Source organism: Carcharodon carcharias, chromosome 26, assembly GCF_017639515.1.
Source record: "Carcharodon carcharias isolate sCarCar2 chromosome 26, sCarCar2.pri, whole genome shotgun sequence".
NCBI lineage: Eukaryota > Metazoa > Chordata > Chondrichthyes > Lamniformes > Lamnidae > Carcharodon > Carcharodon carcharias.
Window position 1 is genome coordinate 3,516,031 of NC_054492.1, and position 21,558 is coordinate 3,537,588.

A 21,558-nucleotide genomic window follows, 5' to 3' on the forward strand; every position below is an offset into this window, starting at 1 on the left:
TTATGACCCTTTTCCATCAACATCACAGACAAATATCCATATTCCACAAACATTACAGGCAAATATCCGTGTTCTATCAACATCAAAGAATAATAACCATCTTCCATCATCTTCACAGACTAATATCCGTTTTCCTTCAACATCACAGACTAATATCCATAATCCATCAACATCACAGGCTAATATCCATATTCCATCAACATCACAGTCTAATATCCACATTCCATCAACATCACAGACTAAAATCCGTATTCCATCAACATCACAGACTAATATCTGCATTCCATTAACATCACAGACTTATATCCGTATTCCTTTAAGTTCTCAGACCAATATCCGTGTTCCATCAACATCACAGACTAATATTCTTATTCCATCAACATCACAGAATAATCACCATATTCCATCATCTTCACAAACTAATATCTGCTTTCCTTCAACATCACAGACTAATATCCATATTCCAACAACATCACAGGCTAATATCCAAATTCCACCAACATTACAGACTAACATCCCTGTTCAATCATCATCACAGTCTAATATCCTTATTCCATTAACATCACAGACTAATACCCGTATTCCATCATCTACACGGACTAATGTCCCTATTCCATCAATATTGCAGACTAATATCCATATTCCATCAACATCACAAACTAATATCAGCATTCCATCAACATCACAGTCTAACATCCATATTCCATCATCTACACGGACTAATTTCCCTATTCCTTCAATATCGCAGACTAATATCCATATTCCACCAACATTACAGACTAACATCCCTGTTCTATCAGCATCACAGGCTAATATCCGTATTCAATCATCATCACAGTCTAATATCCTTATTCCATTAACATCACAGACTAATATCCGTATTCCATTAACATCACAGACCAATATCCATCTTACATTATCATCACACACATATTGATATTCATTAAAATCACAGACTGATATCCGTCTTCAATCAACATCACAGACTAATATTTCTATTCCATCAACATCATGGTCTAATATCAGTATTCCATTAACATCACAGACTAATATACATTTTCCTTTAAATTCTCAGATTAATATCCATATTCCATCAACATCACAGACTAATATCCGTATACCATCAACATCACAGAATAATAACCGTTTTCCATCAACATCACAGACTAATATCCATATTCCATGAACATCACAGTCTAATATCTGTATTCCATCAACATCACAGACTAATATCCGTATTCCATCAACATCACAGACTAATATCTGTATTCCATCAACATTACACAATAATATCCATATTGCATCATCTACACAGGGTAATATCCGTATTCCATCAACATCAAAGGCTAATATCCGTATTCCTCAATCTGCGCAGACTAATATCCCTACTCCATCAACATCACAGACTTGTATCCACATTCCGCCAACATTATAGCGTAATATCCATATTCCATCAATACCACAGACTTCTATCCGTGTTCCTTCAACATCACAGACTAATATCCTTTTTCCGTTAACATCACTGACTAATAACGGTCTTCCATGATAATCAAAGACTAAGTTAGTATTTCATCAACATCACAGACAAATATCCAAATTCCATCAACTTCACAGAATAATATCCGCATTCCATCAACATCACAGACTAATATTCATATTCCCTCAAATTCACAGACTAAGATCAGTATTCCATCAACATCACAGACTAATATCCGTATTCCATTAACATCACAGACTAATATCTGTATACCATCTACATCACAGTCTAATATCCGTATTACATCAACATCACAAACAAATATCCGTATTCCATCATCTACATGGACTAATGTCCCTATTCCATCAAAATCACAGACTAATATCTATATTCCATCAACATCACAGACAAGTATCCATGTTCTCTCATCATCACAGACTAAGATCCGTATTCAATCATCATCACAGACTAATATCCGTATTCCATTAACATCATAGACTAATATCCGTATTCCATTAACATCACAGTTCAATATCCGTATTCTTTCTACATCACAGACTAATATCCTTATTCCATTAACATCAGACTCTAATATCCATACTCCATTAATATACAAACTAATATCTGTATTCCATCAACATCACCGACTACTATCCGTATTCCATCAACATCACAGACTAATATCCTTTTTCCATCAACATCACAGATTAATGTCAGTATTTGATTAACATCACAGATTATTATCCATATTCCAACAACCTCACATTTTAATATCGGTATTCCATCAACATCACAGACTAATATCTGTATTCCATCAGCATCACATATTAATATCTGCATTCCATCAACATCACAGACTGATATCCAAATTCCATCAACATCACAGTCGAATATCCGTATTCCATCAACATCACAGACTAATATCTGCATTCCATCAACATCACAGACTAATCTCCGTATTCCATCAACATCTCAGACTATTATCCACATTCCACTAACATCACAGACTAATATGCGTATTCCATCTACATCGCAGACTAATATCCTTATTCCATTAACATCAGTCTCTATAATCCGTATTCCGTTAAAGATACAAACTAATATCCATATTCCATCAATATCACTGACTACTATCGGTATTCCATCAACATCACAGACTCATATCCTTTTTCCAGCAACATCACTGATTAATGTCAGTAATGTCCATTAATATCACAGACTGATATCCATATGCTGCCATTAACATCACAGACTGATATCCTTAATCCATCAACATAACTGGCTAATATCTGTATTCCATCAACATCAGAGACTAATTTTCCTTTCCATCAACATCACAGACTAATTTTCCTTTCCATCTACATCACAGACTAATATTCATATTCAATCAACATCAAAGACTCATATCTGTATTCCATCAACATCAAGGACTAATATCAGTATTCCTTTAACATCACAGACTAATATCCATATTCTGTTAAGTTCTCAGACCAATATCCATATTCCATCAACACTACCAACTAATATCCTTATTCCTTCAACTTCACTGTCTAATATCCATATTCCATCAACTTCTCAAACTAATATCTGTTTTCCTTCAACATCACAGTCTAATATCCATAATCCATCAACATCACAGACTAATATCCATATTCCATCAACATTACATAATAATATCCGTATTCCATCAACATCACAGACTAATATCCAAATTCCATCAACATCACAGACTTATATCCAGATTCCATCAACATCACAGACTAATATCCGTATTCCATTAACATCACAGACCAATATACATATTCCGTTATCATCACATATTGATATGCATATTCATTAACATCACAGACTGATATCAGTATTCCAGCAACATCACAGACAGATATGCTTATTCCATCAACATCACGGGCAAATATCAGTATTCCATCAACATCACAGACTAATCTCCGTATTCCATCAACATCACAGACTAATATCCATATTCCATCAACATCACAGACTAATAACCGCATTTCATTAACATCACAGACTGATATCTATATTCCATTAACATCACAGACAAATATGCGTATACCATTAACATCACAGACTAATATACATTTTCCATTAAGTTCTCAGATTAATATCCGTATTCAATCAACATCACAGACTAATATCAGTATTCCATCAACATCACATATTAATATCTGCATTCTATCAACATCATATACTAGTATCTGTATTCCATCAACATCACAGACTAATCTCCGTATCCATCAACATCACAGACTGATATCCATATTCCATTAATATCACAGAAAATTATGCGTCTTCCATTAACATAACAGACTGATATCGGTATTCCATTAACATTGCAGACTAATATCCATATTCCACTTACATCAAAGATTTGTATCCACATTCCATTAGTATCAGAGACTGATTTGCGTATTCCATTAACATCAAAGACTGATAGCAATATTCCAACAACATCACGGACTAATAGTATTCCTTCAACATCACAGACTAATAGCTGTATTCCTTTAAGTTCTCAGACTGATATCCATATTCCATCTACATCATAGACTAATATCCTTATTCCATGATCATCAGCCTCTAATATCCATATTCCATTAACTATACAAACTAATATCTGTATTCCATCAACATCACCGACTACTATCCGTATTCCATCTGCATCAAAGACTGATATTCTTTTTCCATCAACATCACAGATTAATGTCCGTATTTGATCAACATCACAGACTGATATCCGTATTCCATTGACATCATAGACTGATATCCTTATTCCATCAACATCACTGGCTAATATCTGTATTCCATCAACATCACAGACTAATTTTCGTATTCCATCTACATCAGAGACTAATATTCATATTCCATCAACATCACAGTTTTATATGCATATTCCAAAAGCATCACAGACTGATTTGCATATTCCATTATCATCAAAGACTGATATCCTTATTCCAACTACATCACGGACTAATATCAGTATTCCATTAACAATACAGATTAATATCCTTATTCCATCAACATCAAAGAGTAATAACCATATTCCATCATCTTCATAAACTAATATCCGTATTCCATCAACATCACAGACTGATATCCTTATTCCATCAACATCACAGAATAATAACAATGTTCCATCATCTTCACAAACTAATATCCGTTTTCCTTCGACATCACAGACTAATATCCATATTCCAAAAACATCACAGTCTAATATCCATATTCCATCTACATCACAGTCTAATATCCGTATTCCATCAAATTATCGGACTCTTGTCCCTTTTCCATCAACATCAAAGGCTAATATCCGTTTTCCATCAACATCACAGACTAATATCAGTATTCCATCAACAGCCCATATTAATATCTGTATTCCATCTACATCGCAGACTAATATCCTTATTCCATTAACATCAGTCTCTAAAATCTGTATTCCATTAAAGATACAAACTAATATCCATATTCCATCAACATCACCGACTACTATCAGTATTCCATCAACATCAAAGACTCATATCCTTTTTTTAATCAACGTCACTGATTAATGTCAGTATTCCATCAACATCAAAGACTATTATCCGTATTCTATCAATATCACATGTTAATATCTGTATTCCATCAACATCACAGACTAATATCCGTCTTCCATCAACATCACAGACTAATATCTGTATTCCATCAGCATCACAGATTAATATCCATATTCAATCAACATCGCAGACTAATATCCGTATTCCATCAACATCACAGACTAATATCTGTGGTCAATTAACATCACAGACTGACATCCATATTCCATTATATTCACAGACTAATATGCGTATTCCATTAATATCACAGACTGATATCCATATGCTGCCATTAACATCACAGACTGATATCCTTAATCCATCAACATAAGGGGCTAATATCTGTATTCCATCAACATCAGAGACTAATTTTCCTTTCCATCTACATCACAGACTCATATTCATATTCAATCAACATCACACACTAATATCAGTATTCCATCAACATCATGGACTAATATCAGTATTCCTTCAACATCACAGACTAATATCCCTATTCCTTTAAGTTCTCAGACCAATATCCGTATTCCATCAACAACACCAATTAATATCCTTATTCCATCAACATCACTGTGTAATAACCATAATCCATCATCCTCACAAACTAATATCTGTTTTCCTTCAACAAAACAGTCTAATATCCATAATTCATCAACATCCAGACTAATATCCATATTTCATCAACATCACAGAATAATATCCGTATTCTTCCAACATCACAGACTAATATTCATATTCCATCAACATCACAGAAATATATCCATATTCCATCAACATCACAGACTAATATCCGTTTTCCATTAACATCACAGACCAATATCCATATTCCTTTATCATCACATATTGATATGCATATTCATTAACATCACAGGCTGATATCAGTATTCCATCAACATCACAGACTGATATCCTTATTCCATCAACATCAAAGGCTAATATCAGTATTCCATTAACATCACAGACTAATAAACATTTTCCTTTAAGTTCTCAGGCTATTATCCGTATTCCATCATCATCACAGAATAATATCTGTATACCATCAACATCACAGAGCAATATCCGTTTTCCATCAACATCACAGACTATTATCCATATTCTATCAACATCACAGATGAATATCCACTTTCCATTAACATCACAAACTAATATCCGCATTCCATCAAAATCACAGACTAATATCGGTATTCCATTAACATCGCAGACTAATATCCGTATTCCATTAACATCACAGTTTTATAAGCATATTCCAACAGCATCACAGACTGATTTGCATATTCCATTATCAACAAAGACTGATATCATTATTCCAACTACATCACGGACTAATATCAGTATTTCATTAACAGCACAGACTAATATCCTTCCTCCTCAACATCAAAGAGTAATATCCATATACCATCATCTTCTTAAACTAATATCGGTATTCCATCAACATCACAGACTAATATCCTTATTCCATCAACATCACAGAATAAGAACCATATTCCATCATCTTCACAAACTAATATCCGTTTTTCTTCGTCATCACAGACTAATATCCATATTCCATAAACATCACAGTCTAATATCCATATTCCATCCACAACACAGTCTAATATCCATATTCCATCAACATCAAAGACTAATATCCGCATTCCATCAATATCACAATCTAATATCCGTATTCCATCAAATTATCGGACTCTTTCCCTTTTCCATCAACATCACAGACTAATATTCATATTCCACCAACATTACAGGCTAATATCCGTGCTCTATCAACATCACAGGCTAATATCCGTTTTCCATCAACATCACAGATTAATATCAGTATTCCATCAACATCACATACTAATATCTGTATTCCATCAACATCACAGACTAATATCCACATTCCATTAACATCACAGACTAATATGCGTATTCCATCTACATCGCAGACTAATATCCTTATTCCATTAACATCAGTCTCTATAATCCGTATTCTGTTAAAGATACAAACTAATATCCATATTCCATCAATATCACTGACTACTATCGGTATTCCATCAACATCACAGACTCATATCCTTTTTCCAGCAACATCACTGATTAATGTCAGTATTCCTTCAACATCACAGCATAATATCCGTATTCCATCAGCATCACAGATTAATATCCATATTCAATCAACATCGCAGACTAATATCCTTATTCCATCAACATCACAGACTAATATCTGCGTTCAATTAACATCACAGACTGATATCCATATTCCATTATATTCTCAGACTAATATGCGTATTCCATTAATATCACAGACTGATATCCATATGCTGCCATTAACATCACAGACTGATATCCTTAATCCATCCACATAACTGGCTAATATCTGTATTCCATCAACATCAGAGACTAATTTTCCTTTCCATCTACATCACAGACTAATATTCATATTCAATCAACATCACACACTAATATCAGTATTCCATCAACATCATGGACTAATATCAGTATTCCTTCAACATCACAGACTAATATCCCTATTCCTTTAAGTTCTCAGACCAATATCCGTATTCCATCAACAACACCAACTAATATCCTTATTCCATCAACATCACTGTGTAATAACCATAATCCATCATCCTCACAAACTAATATCTGTTTTCCTTCAACAAAAAAGTCTAATATCCATTATTCATCAACATCACAGACTAATATCCATATTTCATCAACATCACAGAAATATATCCATATTCCATCAACATCACAGATAATATCCATTTTCCTTTAACATCACAGACCAATATCCATATTCCTTTATCATCACATATTGATATGCATATTCATTAACATCACGGAGTGATATCAGTATTCCATCAAATCACAGACTGATATCCTTATTCCATCAACATCAAAGGCTAATATCAGTATTCCATTAACATCACAGACTAATAAACATTTTCCTTTAAGTTCTCAGACTAATATACGTATTCTATCATCATCACAGACTAATATCCGTATAACATCAACATCACAGAGCAATATCCGTTTTCCATCAACATCACAGACTAATATCCATATTCTATCAACATCACAGATGAATATCCACTTTCCATCAACATCACAAACTAATATCCGCATTCCATCAAAATCACAGACTACTATCGGTATTCCATTAACATCGCAGACTAATATCCGTATTCCATTAACATCACAGTTTTATATGCATATTCCAATAGCATCACAGATTGATTTGCATATTCCATTATCAACAAAGACAGATATCATTATTCCAACTACATCACGGACTAATATCAGTATTTCATTAACAGCACAGACTAATATCCTTATTCCATCAACATCACAGAATAATAATCATATTCCATCATCTTCACAAACTAATATCCGTTTTTCTTCGACATCACAATCTAATATACATATTCCAAAAACATCACAGGCTAATATCCATATTCCATCTACATCACAGTCTAATATCCATATTCCATCAAATTATCGGACTCTTGTCCCTTTTCCATCAACATCACAGACTAATATCCGTATTCCACCAACATTACAGGCTAATATCCATTTTCCATCAACATCACATATTAATATCTGTATTCCATCAACATCACATACTAATATCTGTATTCCATCAACATCACAGACTAATCTCCGTATTCCATCAAAATCACAGACTAATATCCACATTCCATTAACATTACAGACTAATATCCGTATTCCATCTACATTGCAGACTAATATCCTTATTCCATTAACATCAGTCTCTAAAATCCATATTCCATTAAAGATACAAACTAATATCCATATTCCATCAACATCACGGACTACTATCGGTATTCCATCAACATCACAGACTCATATCCTTTTTCCATCAACATCACTGATTAATGTCAGTATTCCTTCAACATCACAGACTTTTATCCGTATTCCATCAACATCACATGTTAATATCTGTATTCCATCAACATCACAGACTAATATCCATCTTCCATCAACATCACAGACTAATATCTGCAATCCATCAGCATCACAAATTAATATCCAAATTCAATCAACATCGCAGACTAATATCCTTATTCCATCAACATCACAGACTAATATCTGCGTTCAATTAACATCACAGACTGATATCCATATTCCATTATATTCACAGACTAATATGCGTAATCCATTAATATCACAGACTGATATCCATATGCTGCCATTAACATCACAGACTGATATCCTTAATCCATCAACATAACTGGCTAATATCCGTATTCCATCAACATCAGAGACTAATTTTCCTTTCCATCTACATCACAGACTAATATTCATATTCAATCAACATCACACACTAATATCAGTATTCCATCAACATCATGGACTAATATCAGTATTCCTTCAACATCACAGACTAATATCCCTATTCCTTTAAGTTCTCAGACCAATATCCGTATTCCATCAACAACACCAACTAATATCCTTATTCCATCAACATCACTGTGTAATAACCATAATCCATCATCCTCACAAACTAATATCTGTTTTCCTTCAACAAAACAGTCTAATATCCATAATTCATCAACATCACAGACTAATATCCATATTTCATCAACATCACAGAATAATATCCGTATTCTTCCAACATCACAGACTAATATTCATATTCCAACAACATCACAGAAATATATCCATATTCCATCAACATCACAGACTAATATCCGTTTTCCATTCACATCACTGACCAATATCCATATTCCTTTATCATCACATTTTGATATGCATATTCATTAACATCACAGACTGATATCAGTATTCCATCAACATCACAGACTGATATCCTTATTCCATCAAAGGCTAATATCAGTATTCCATTAACATCACAGACTAATAAACATTTTCCTTTAAGTTCTCAGACTAATATCCATATTCCATCATTATTACAGACTAATATCCACATAACATCAACATCACAGAGCAATATCCACTTTCCATCAACATTACGAACTAATATCCGCATTCCATCAAAATCACAGACTAATATCGGTATTCCATTAACATCGCAGACTAATATCCGTATTCCATTAACATCGCAGTTTTATATGCATATTCCAATAGCATCACAGACTGATTTGCATATTCCATTATCAACAAAGACTGATATCATTATTCCAACTACATCACGGACTAATATCAGTATTTCATTAACAGCACAGACTAATATCCTTCCTCCTCAACATCAAAGAGTAATAACCATATACCATCATCTTCATAAACTAATATCCGTATTCCATCAAAATCACACACTAATATCCTTATTCCATCAACATCACAGAATAATAACCATATTCCATCATCTTCACAAACTGATATCCGTTTTTCTTCGTCATCACAGACTAATATCCATATTCCAAAAACATCACAGGCTAATATCCATATTCCATCTACATCACAGTCTAATATCCATATTCCATCAACATCAAAGACTAATATCCGTATTCCATCAACATCACAGACTAATATCCTTATTCCATCAACATCACAGAATAATAACCATATTCCATCATCTTCACAAACTGATATCCGTTTTTCTTCGTCATCACAGACTAATATCCATATTCCATAAACATCACAGGCTAATATCCATATTCCATCTACATCACAGTCTAATATCCATATTCCATCAACATCAAAGACTAATATCCGCATTCCATCAACATCACTGTGTAATAACCATAATCCATCATCCTCACAAACTAATATCTGTTTTCCTTCAACAAAACAGTCTAATATCCATAATTCATCAACATCACAGACTAATATCCATATTTCATCAACATCACAGAATAATATCCGTATTCTTCCAACATCACAGACTAATATCCATATTCCATCAACATCAAAGACTAATATCCGCATTCCATCGATATCACAGTCTAATATCCGTATTCCATCAAATTTTCGGACTCTTGTCCCTTTTCCATCAACATCACAGATTAATATGCATATTCCACCAACATCACAGGCTAATATCCGTGCTCTATCAACATCACAATCTAATATCCGTTTTCCATCAACATCACAGATTAATATTAGCATTCCATCAACATGACATATTAATATCTGTATTCCATCAATATCACATACTAATATCTGTATTCCATCAACATCACAGACTAATCTCCGTATTCCATCAACATCACAGACTAATATCCACATTCCATTAACATCACAGACTAATATGCGTATTCCATCTACATTGCAGACTAATATCCTTATTCCATTAACATCAGTCTCTAAAATCCGTATTCCGTTAAAGATACAAACTAATATCCATATTCCATCAACATCACCGACTACTATCGGTATTCCATCAACATCACAGTCTAATATCCTTTTTCCATCAACATCACTGATTAATGTCAGTATTCCTTCAACATCACTGACTTTTATCCATATTCCATGAACATCACATGTTAATATCTGTATTCCATCAACATCACAGACTAATATCCATCTTCCATCAACATCACAGACTAATATCCATATTCCACCAACATTACAGGCTAATATCCGTGTTCTTTCAACATCACAGGCTAATAACCGTTTTCCATCAACATCACAGATTAATATCCATATTCCATCAACATCACATATTAATATCTGTATTCCATGAACATCACATACTAATATCTCTATTCCATCAACATCACAGACTAATCTCCGTATTCCATCAACATCACAGATTAATATCCACATTCCATTAACATCACAGACTAATATCCGTATTCCATCTACATCGCAGACTAATATCCTTATTCCATTACCATCAGACTCTAAAATCCATATTCCATTAATGATACAAACTAATATCCGTATTCCATCAACATCACCGACTACTATCGGTATTCCATCAACATCACACACTCATATCCTTTTTCCATCAACATCACAGATTAATGTCAGTATTCCTTCAACATCACAGGCTGTTATCCGTATTCCATCAACATCACATGTTAATATCTGTATTCCATCAACATCACAGACTATTATCCGTCTTCCATCAACATCACAGACTAATATCCGTCTTCCATCAACATCACAGACTAATATTCATTTTCCATCAACATCACATATTAATATCTATATTCCATCCAAATCACAGATTAATATCCATATTCAATCAACATCACAGACTAATATCCATTTTCCATCAACATCACAGACTAATATCTGCGTTCCATTAACTTCACAGACTGATATCCATATTCCATTATTTTCCCAGACTAATATGCATATTCCATTAATATCACAGACTGATATCGTTATTCCATCAACATCAATGGCTTCCATCCATCAACATCACAGACTAATATTCATATTCAATCAACATCACAGACTAATATCAGTATTCCATCAACATCATGGACTAATATCAGTATTCCTTCAACATCACAGACTAATATCCGTATTCCTTTAAGTTTTCAGACCAATATCCGTATTCCATCAACACCACCAACTAATATCCTTATTCCATCAACATCACTGTGCAATAACCATATTCCATCATCCTCACAAACTAATATCTGTTTTCCTTCAATATCACAGTCTAATATCCATAATCCATCAACATCACAGACTAATAACCATATTCCATCAACATCACAGAATAAAATCCGTATTCCATAATCCACCAGCATTATAGACAAGTATCCGTGTACTTTCATCATCACAGACTAATATCCATATTCAATCATCATCACAGACCAATATCCGTATTCCATTAACATCACAGACTAATATCCATATTCCAAAAATATCACAGACTAATATCCGTATTCCATCTACATCACAGGCTAATATCCATATTCCATCTACATCACAGTCTAATATCCGTATTCCATCAAATTATCGGACTCTTGTCCCTTTTCCATCAACATCACAGACTAATATCCATATTCCACCAACATTACAGGCTAATATCCGTGTTCTATCAACATCACAGGCTAATAACCGTTTTCCATCAACATCACAGATTAATATCCATATTCCATCAACATCACATATTAATATCTGTATTCCATGAACATCACATACTAATATCTGTATTCCATCAACATCACAGATTAATATCCACATTCCATTAACATCACAGACTAATATCCGTATTCCATCTACATCGCAGACTAATATCCTTATTCCATTAACATCAGACTCTAAAATGCATATTCCATTAATGATACAAACTAATATCCGTATTCCATCAACATCACCGACTACTATCGGTATTCCATCAACATCACACACTCATATACTTTTTCCATCAACATCACAGATTAATGTCAGTATTCCTTCAACATCACAGGCTATTATCCGTATTCCATCAACATCACATGTTAATATCTGTATTCCATCAACATCACAGACTATTATCCGTTTTCCATCAACATCACAGACTAATATCCGTCTTCCATCAACATCACAGACTAATATTCGTTTTCCATCAACATCACATATTAATATCTGTATTCCATCCACATCACAGATTAATATCCATATTCAATCAACATCACAGACTAATAACCATTTTCCATCAACATCACAGACTAATATCTGCGTTCCATTAACTTCACAGACTGATATCCATATTCCATTATTTTCACAGACTAATATGCATATTCCATTAATATCACAGACTGATATCATTATTCCATCAACATCAATGGCTTCCATCCATCAACATCACAGACTAATTTTCCTTTCCATCTACATCACAGACTAATATTCATATTCAATCAACATCACAGACTAATATCAGTATTCCATCAACATCATGGACTAATATCAGTATTCCTTCAACATCACAGACTAATATCCGTATTCCTTTAAGTTTTCAGACCAATATCTGTATTCCATCAACACCACCAACTAATATCCTTATTCCATCAACATCACTGTGCAATAACCATATTCCATCATCCTCACAAACTAATATCTGTTTTCCTTCAACATCACAGTCTAATAACCATATTCCATCAACATCACAGAATAAAATCCGTATTCCATTAACATCAAAGACTAATATTCATATTCCATCAAGATCACAGAAATATATCCATATTCCATCAACATCACATACTAATATCTGTATTCCATCAACATCACAGACTAATATCCGTATTCCATCAACATCACAGACTGATATCCATATTCCATTATCTTCAAAGACTAATATGCATATTCCATTGATATCACAGACTGATATCCATATGCCATTAACATCACAGACGGATATCTTTAATCCATCAACATCACTGGCTTCCATCCATCAACATCACAGACTAATTTTCCTTTCCATCTACATCAAAGACTAATACTCATATTCAATCAACATCACAGTCTAATATCAGTATTCCATCAACATCATGGACTAATATCAGTGTTCCTTCAACATCACAGACTAATATCCGAATTCCATCATTTACACATACTATTGTCCCTATTCAATCAAAATCACAGACTCATATCCATATTCAACAAACATTACAGACTAATATCCGTGTTCTATCAACATCACAGACTAATATCCATATTCAATCATCATCACAGAACAATATCCATAATCAATTAACATCACACACTAATATCCATGTTCCATTAAGATCACAGACTAATATCCGTCTTCCGTCTATTTCGCAGACTAATATCCTTACTCCATTAACATCAAACTCTAATATCCATATTCCGTTAACTATACAAACTAATATCTGTATTCCATTAACATCACCGACTACTATCCGTATTCCATCAGCATCATAGACTAATATTCTTTTTCAATCAACATCAGTGATTAATGTCAGTATTTGATCAACATCACAGATTGATATCCGTATTCCATTAACATCATAGACTGATATCCTTATTTCATCAACATCACTGGCTAATATCTGTATTCCAACAACATCACAGAATAATTTCCGTATTCCTTCTACATCACAGATTAATATACATATTCAATCAAAATCACACACTAATATCGGTTTTCCATCAACATCACAGACTAATATCTGCGTTCCATTAACTTCACAGACTGATATCCATATTCCATTATTTTCACAGACTAATATGCGTATTCCATTAATATCACAGACTGATATCCATATGCCATTAACATCACAGACTGATATCCTTAATCATCAACATCAATGGCTTCCATCCATCAACATCACAGACTAATTTTCCTTTCCATCTACATCACAGACTAATATTCATATTCAATCAACATCAAAGACTAATATCAGTATTCCATCAACATCATGGACTAATATCAGTATTCCTTCAACATCACAGACTAATATCCTCATTCTATCAACATCACGGGCTAATTCAGTATTCCATTAACATCACAGACTAATGTACATTTTCCTTTATGTTCTCAGACTAATATCCGTATTCCATCATCATCACAGACTAATATCCGTATACCATCAACATCACAGAGTAATATTCGTTTTCCATCAACATCACAGACTAATATCCATATTCCATCAACATCACAAACTAATATCCGCATTCCATCAACATCACAGACTAATATCCATATTACCTCAAAATCACAGACTAAGAGCAGTATTTCATCAACATCACAGATTAATACCTGAATTCCATCAACTTCATTGACTAATATACGTGTTCTGTTAACATCACAGGCAAATATCCGTATTCCATCAACATCAGAGACTAATATCAGTATTCCATCAACATCACATATTAATATCTGCATTCCATCAACATCTCATACTAATATCAGTTTTCCATCAACATCACAGACTAATCTCAGTATTCCATCAACATCACAGACTAATATCCGCATTTCATTATCATCACAGACTGATATCGGTATGCCATTAACATTGCAGACTCATATCCGTATTCCACTTACATCACAGATTTATATGCACATTCCATTAGCATCAGAGACTCATTTGGGTATTCCATCATTACCAAAGACTGAGAGGAATATTCCAACAACAGCACGGACTAATATCAGTATTCCTTCAACATCACAGACTAATATCCTTATTCCATCAACATCACAGAGTAATAACCATATTCCATCATCTTCACAGACTAATATCCGTTTTCCTTCAACAGCACAGACTAATTTCCATAATCCATCAACATCATGGCTTATATCCATATTCCATCAACATCACAGTCTAATATCCATATTCCATCAACATCACAGACTAATATCCGTATTCCATCAACATCACAGACTAATATCCATATTCCCTCAAAATTACAGACTAAGAGCAGTATTTCATCAACATCACAGATTAATACCTGAATTCCATCAACTTTATTGACTAATATACGTGTTCTGTTAACATCACAGACAAATATCCGTATTCCATCAACATCACAGACTAATATCCATATTCCACCAACATTACAGACTAATATCGGCATCCCATCAATATCATAGGCTTATATCTGTATTCCATCAAAATCACAGACTAATGTCCTTATTCCGTTAACATCACAGACTAATATCAGTATTCCATCATCTTCAAAGACTAATATCCACGTTCGATAAAAATCACAGGTTAATATCTGTATTCCATCAACATCAGAGACTAATATCAGTATTCCATCAACATCACTTATTAATATCTGCATTCCATCAACATCACATACTAATATCTGTATTCCATCAACATCACAGACTAATCTCAGTATTCCATCAACATCACATATTAATATCTGCATTCCATCAACATCACATACTAATATCTGTATTCCATCAACATCACAGACTAATCTCAGTATTCCATCAACATCACAGAATAATATCCGCATTTCATTAACATCACAGACTGATATCGGTATGCCATTAACATTGCAGACTCATATCCGTATTCCACTTACATTACAGATTTATATGCACATTCCATTAGCATCAGAGACTCATTTGGGTATTCCATCATTACCAAAGACTGAGAGGAATATTCCAACAGCAGCACAGACTAATATCAGTATTCCTTCAACATCACAGACTAATATCCGTATTCCTTTAAGTTTTAGGACTAATATCCGTATTCCATCAACATCACAAACTAATATCCTTATTCCATCAACATCACAGAGTAATAACCATATTCCATCATCTTCACAGACTAATATCCGTTTTCCTTCAACAGCACAGACTAATTTCCATAATCCATCAACATCACAGGCTAATATCCATATTCCATCAACATCACAGTCTAATATCCATATTCCATCAACATCACAGACTAATATCCATATTCCATCAACATCACAGACTAATATCCGAATTCCATCATCTACACAGACTAATGTCCCTATTCGATCAAAATCACAGACTAATATCCATATTCAACAAACATTACAGACTAATATCCGTGTTCTGTCAACATCACAGGCTAACATCCATTCTCCACCAACGTTACAGACAAGTATCCGTGTACTCTCATCATCACAGACTAATATCCATATTCAATCATCATCACAGACCAAAATCTGTATTCCATTAACATCACAGACTAATATCCGTATTCCAAAAATATCACAGATGAATATCCGTATTCCATCTACATCGCCGACTAATATCCTTATTCCATTAACATCAGACTCTAATAACCATATTTCATTAACTATACAAACTAACATCTGTATTCCATCAACATCACCGACTACTATCCGTATTCCATCTGCATCACAGACTAATATTCTTTTTCCATCAACATCACAAATTAATGTCAGTATTTGATCAACATCACAGACTGCTATCCGTATTCCATTAACCTCATAGACTGATATCCTTATTCCATCAACATCACTGGCTAATATCTGTATTCCATCAAATCACAGAATAATTTTCGTATTCCATCTAAATCACAGACTATTATTCATATTCCATCAACGTCACAGACTAATATCCGTATTCCATCAACATTACAGACTAATATCGATATTCCATTAACTTCGCAGACTAATATCCGTATTCCATTAACATCACAGTTTTATATGCATATTCTATTAGCATCACAGACTGATTTGCATATTCCATTATCATCAAAGACTGATATCCTTATTCCAACAACATCACGGACTAATATCAGTATTCCATTAACAGCACAGAGTAATATCTTTATTCCATCAGCATCACAGTTTAATAACCATATTCCATCATCTTCATAAACTAATATCCGTATTCCATCAACATCACAGACTAATATACTTATTCCATCAACATCACAGAGTAATAACCATATTCCATCATCTTCATAAACTAATATCCGTTTTCCTTCAACATCACAGACTAATATCCTTTTTCCATCAAAATCACAGAGTAATAATCATATTCCATCATCTTCACAAATTAATATTCGTTTTCCTTCAACAACACAGACTAATATCCATATTCCAAAAATATCACAGGCTAATGTCCATATTCCATCAACGTCACAGTCTAATATTCATATTCCATCAACATCACAGACTAATATCAGCATTGCATCAACATCATAGTCTAATATCCGTATTCCATCAGAACACAGACTTATGTCCCTTTTCCATCAACATCACAGACTTATATCCATATTCTACCAACATTACAGACTAATATCTGTGTTCTATCAACATCACAGGCTATTATCCCTATTCAATCATCATCACAGTCTACTAACCATATTGCATTAACAACACAGACTAATATCCGTATTCCATTAAGATCACAGAAAAATATCCATGTTCCATAAACATCACATATTGATATCCATATTCATTAACATCACAGACTGATATCCGTCTTCAATCAACATCACAGGCTGATATCCTTATTCCATCAACATCACAGGCTAATATCAGTATTCCAGTAACATCACAGACTAATATACATTTTCCTTTAAGTTCTCAGACTAATATCCGTATTCCATCAACATCACATATTAATATCTGTATTCCATCAACACCACAGATTAATATCCATATTCAATCAACATCACAGACTAATATCCGTATTCCATCAACATCACAGACTAATATCCGTATTCCATTAACATCACAGCCTGATATCCTTAATCCATCAACATCACTGGCTAATGTCTGTATTCTATCAACATCACAGATTAATTTTCCTTTCCATCTACATCACAGACTAATATTCATATTCCATCAACATCACAGAATAATATCCGTATTCCTTCAACATCATGGACTAATATCAGTATTCCTTCAACATCAAAGAAAATATCCGTATTCCTTTAAGTTCTCAGACCAATTTCCGTATTCCATCAACACCACCATCTAATATCCTTATTCCATCAACATCACGGTGTAATCACTATATTCCCTCATCTTCACAAACTAATTTCTGTTTTCCTTCAACATCACAGTCTAATATCCATAATCCATCAACATCACAGACTAATATCCATATTCCATCAACATAGTAGAATAATAACTGTATTCCATCAACATCACAGACTAATATTCATATTCCTTCAACATCACAGACTTATAACCGTATTCCATTAACATCACAGACTAATATCCGTTTTCCATTAATATCACAGACTAATATCCATATGCCATTAACATCACAGCCTGATATCCTTAATCCATCAACATCACTGCCTAATGTCTGTATTCTATCAACATCACAGATTAATTTTCCTTTCCATCTACATCACAGACTAATAATCATATTCCATCAACATCACAGACTAATATCCGTATTCCATTAACATCATGGACTAATATCAGTATTCCTTCAACATCAAAGACTAATATCCGTATTCCATCATCATCACAGACTAATATCCGTATACCATCAACATCACAGAGTAATATCCGTTTTCCATCAACATCACAGACTAATATCCATATTCCACCAACATCACAGACTAATATCCGTATTCTATCAACATCACAGATGAATATCCACATTCCATCAACATCACAAACTAATATCCACATTCCATCTACATCACAGTCTAATACCTGAATTCCATCAACTTCATTGACTAATATACATGTTCTGTTAACATCACAGACAAATATCCGTATTCCATCAACATCACAGACTAATATCAGTATTCCATCAACATCACATATTAATATCTTCATTCCATCAACATCACATACTAATATCTGTATTCCATCAACATCACAGACTAATCTCCGTATTCCATCAACATCGTAATATCAGCATTTCATTAACATCACAGACTGATATCCATATTCCATTAACCTCACAGTCAAATATGCGTATTCCATCAACATCACAGACTGATATCGGTATTCCATTAACATCACAGACCAATAGCCGTTTTCCATTAACATCACAGACCAATATCCATATTCCATTATCATCACATATTGATATGCATATTCATTAATGTCACAGACTGATATCATTATTCCATCAACATCAAGGGCTAATATCAGTATTCCATTAACATCACAGATTAATATACATTTTCGTTTAAGTTCTCAGACTAATATCCTTATTCCATCAACATCACGGACTAATATCCATATACCATCAACATTACAGAGTAATATCCGTTTTCCATCAACATCACAGATTTATATCCATATTCCATCAACATCACAGACTATTATCTGTATTCCATCAACATTACACAATAATATCCATATTCCTTCATCTGCACGGACTAATATCCGTATTCCATCAACATCACTGACTTATATCCATATTCCACCAACATTACAGCCTAATATCCGTATTCCATCAATACCACAGACTTATATCCGTATTCCATCAACATCACAGACTAATATCCTTATTCCATTAACATCACAGACTAATCTCTGTATTCCATCAACATCACAGACTTATATCCATATTCCATCAACATCACAGACTGTTATCTGTATTCCATCAACATTACACAATAATATCCATATTCCTTCATCTGCACGGACTAATATCCGTATTCCATCAACATCACTGACTTATATCCATATTCCACCAACATTACAGCCTAATATCTGTATTCCATCAACATCACAGACTAATATCCATATTCCATTAACATCACAGACTAATCTCTGTATTCCATCAACATCACAGACTAATATCCATATTCCCTCAAAATCACAGACTAAGATCAGTATTCCATCAACATCACAGGCTAATATCCGTATTCCATTAACGTCACAGACGAAGATCTGTATTCCATCAACATCACAGACTAATATACATATTCCCTCAAAATCACAGACTAAGATCAGTATTCCATCAACATCACAGACTAATATCCGCATTCCATCAACATCACAGACTAATATCCATATTCCCTCAAAATCACAGACTAAGATCAGTATTCAATCAACATCACAGGCTAATATCCGTATTCCATTAACGTCACAGACTAATATCTGTATTCCATCAACATCACAGACTAATATCAGTATTCCATCAACATCACATATTAATATCCGCATTCCATCAACATCACATACTAATATCTGTAA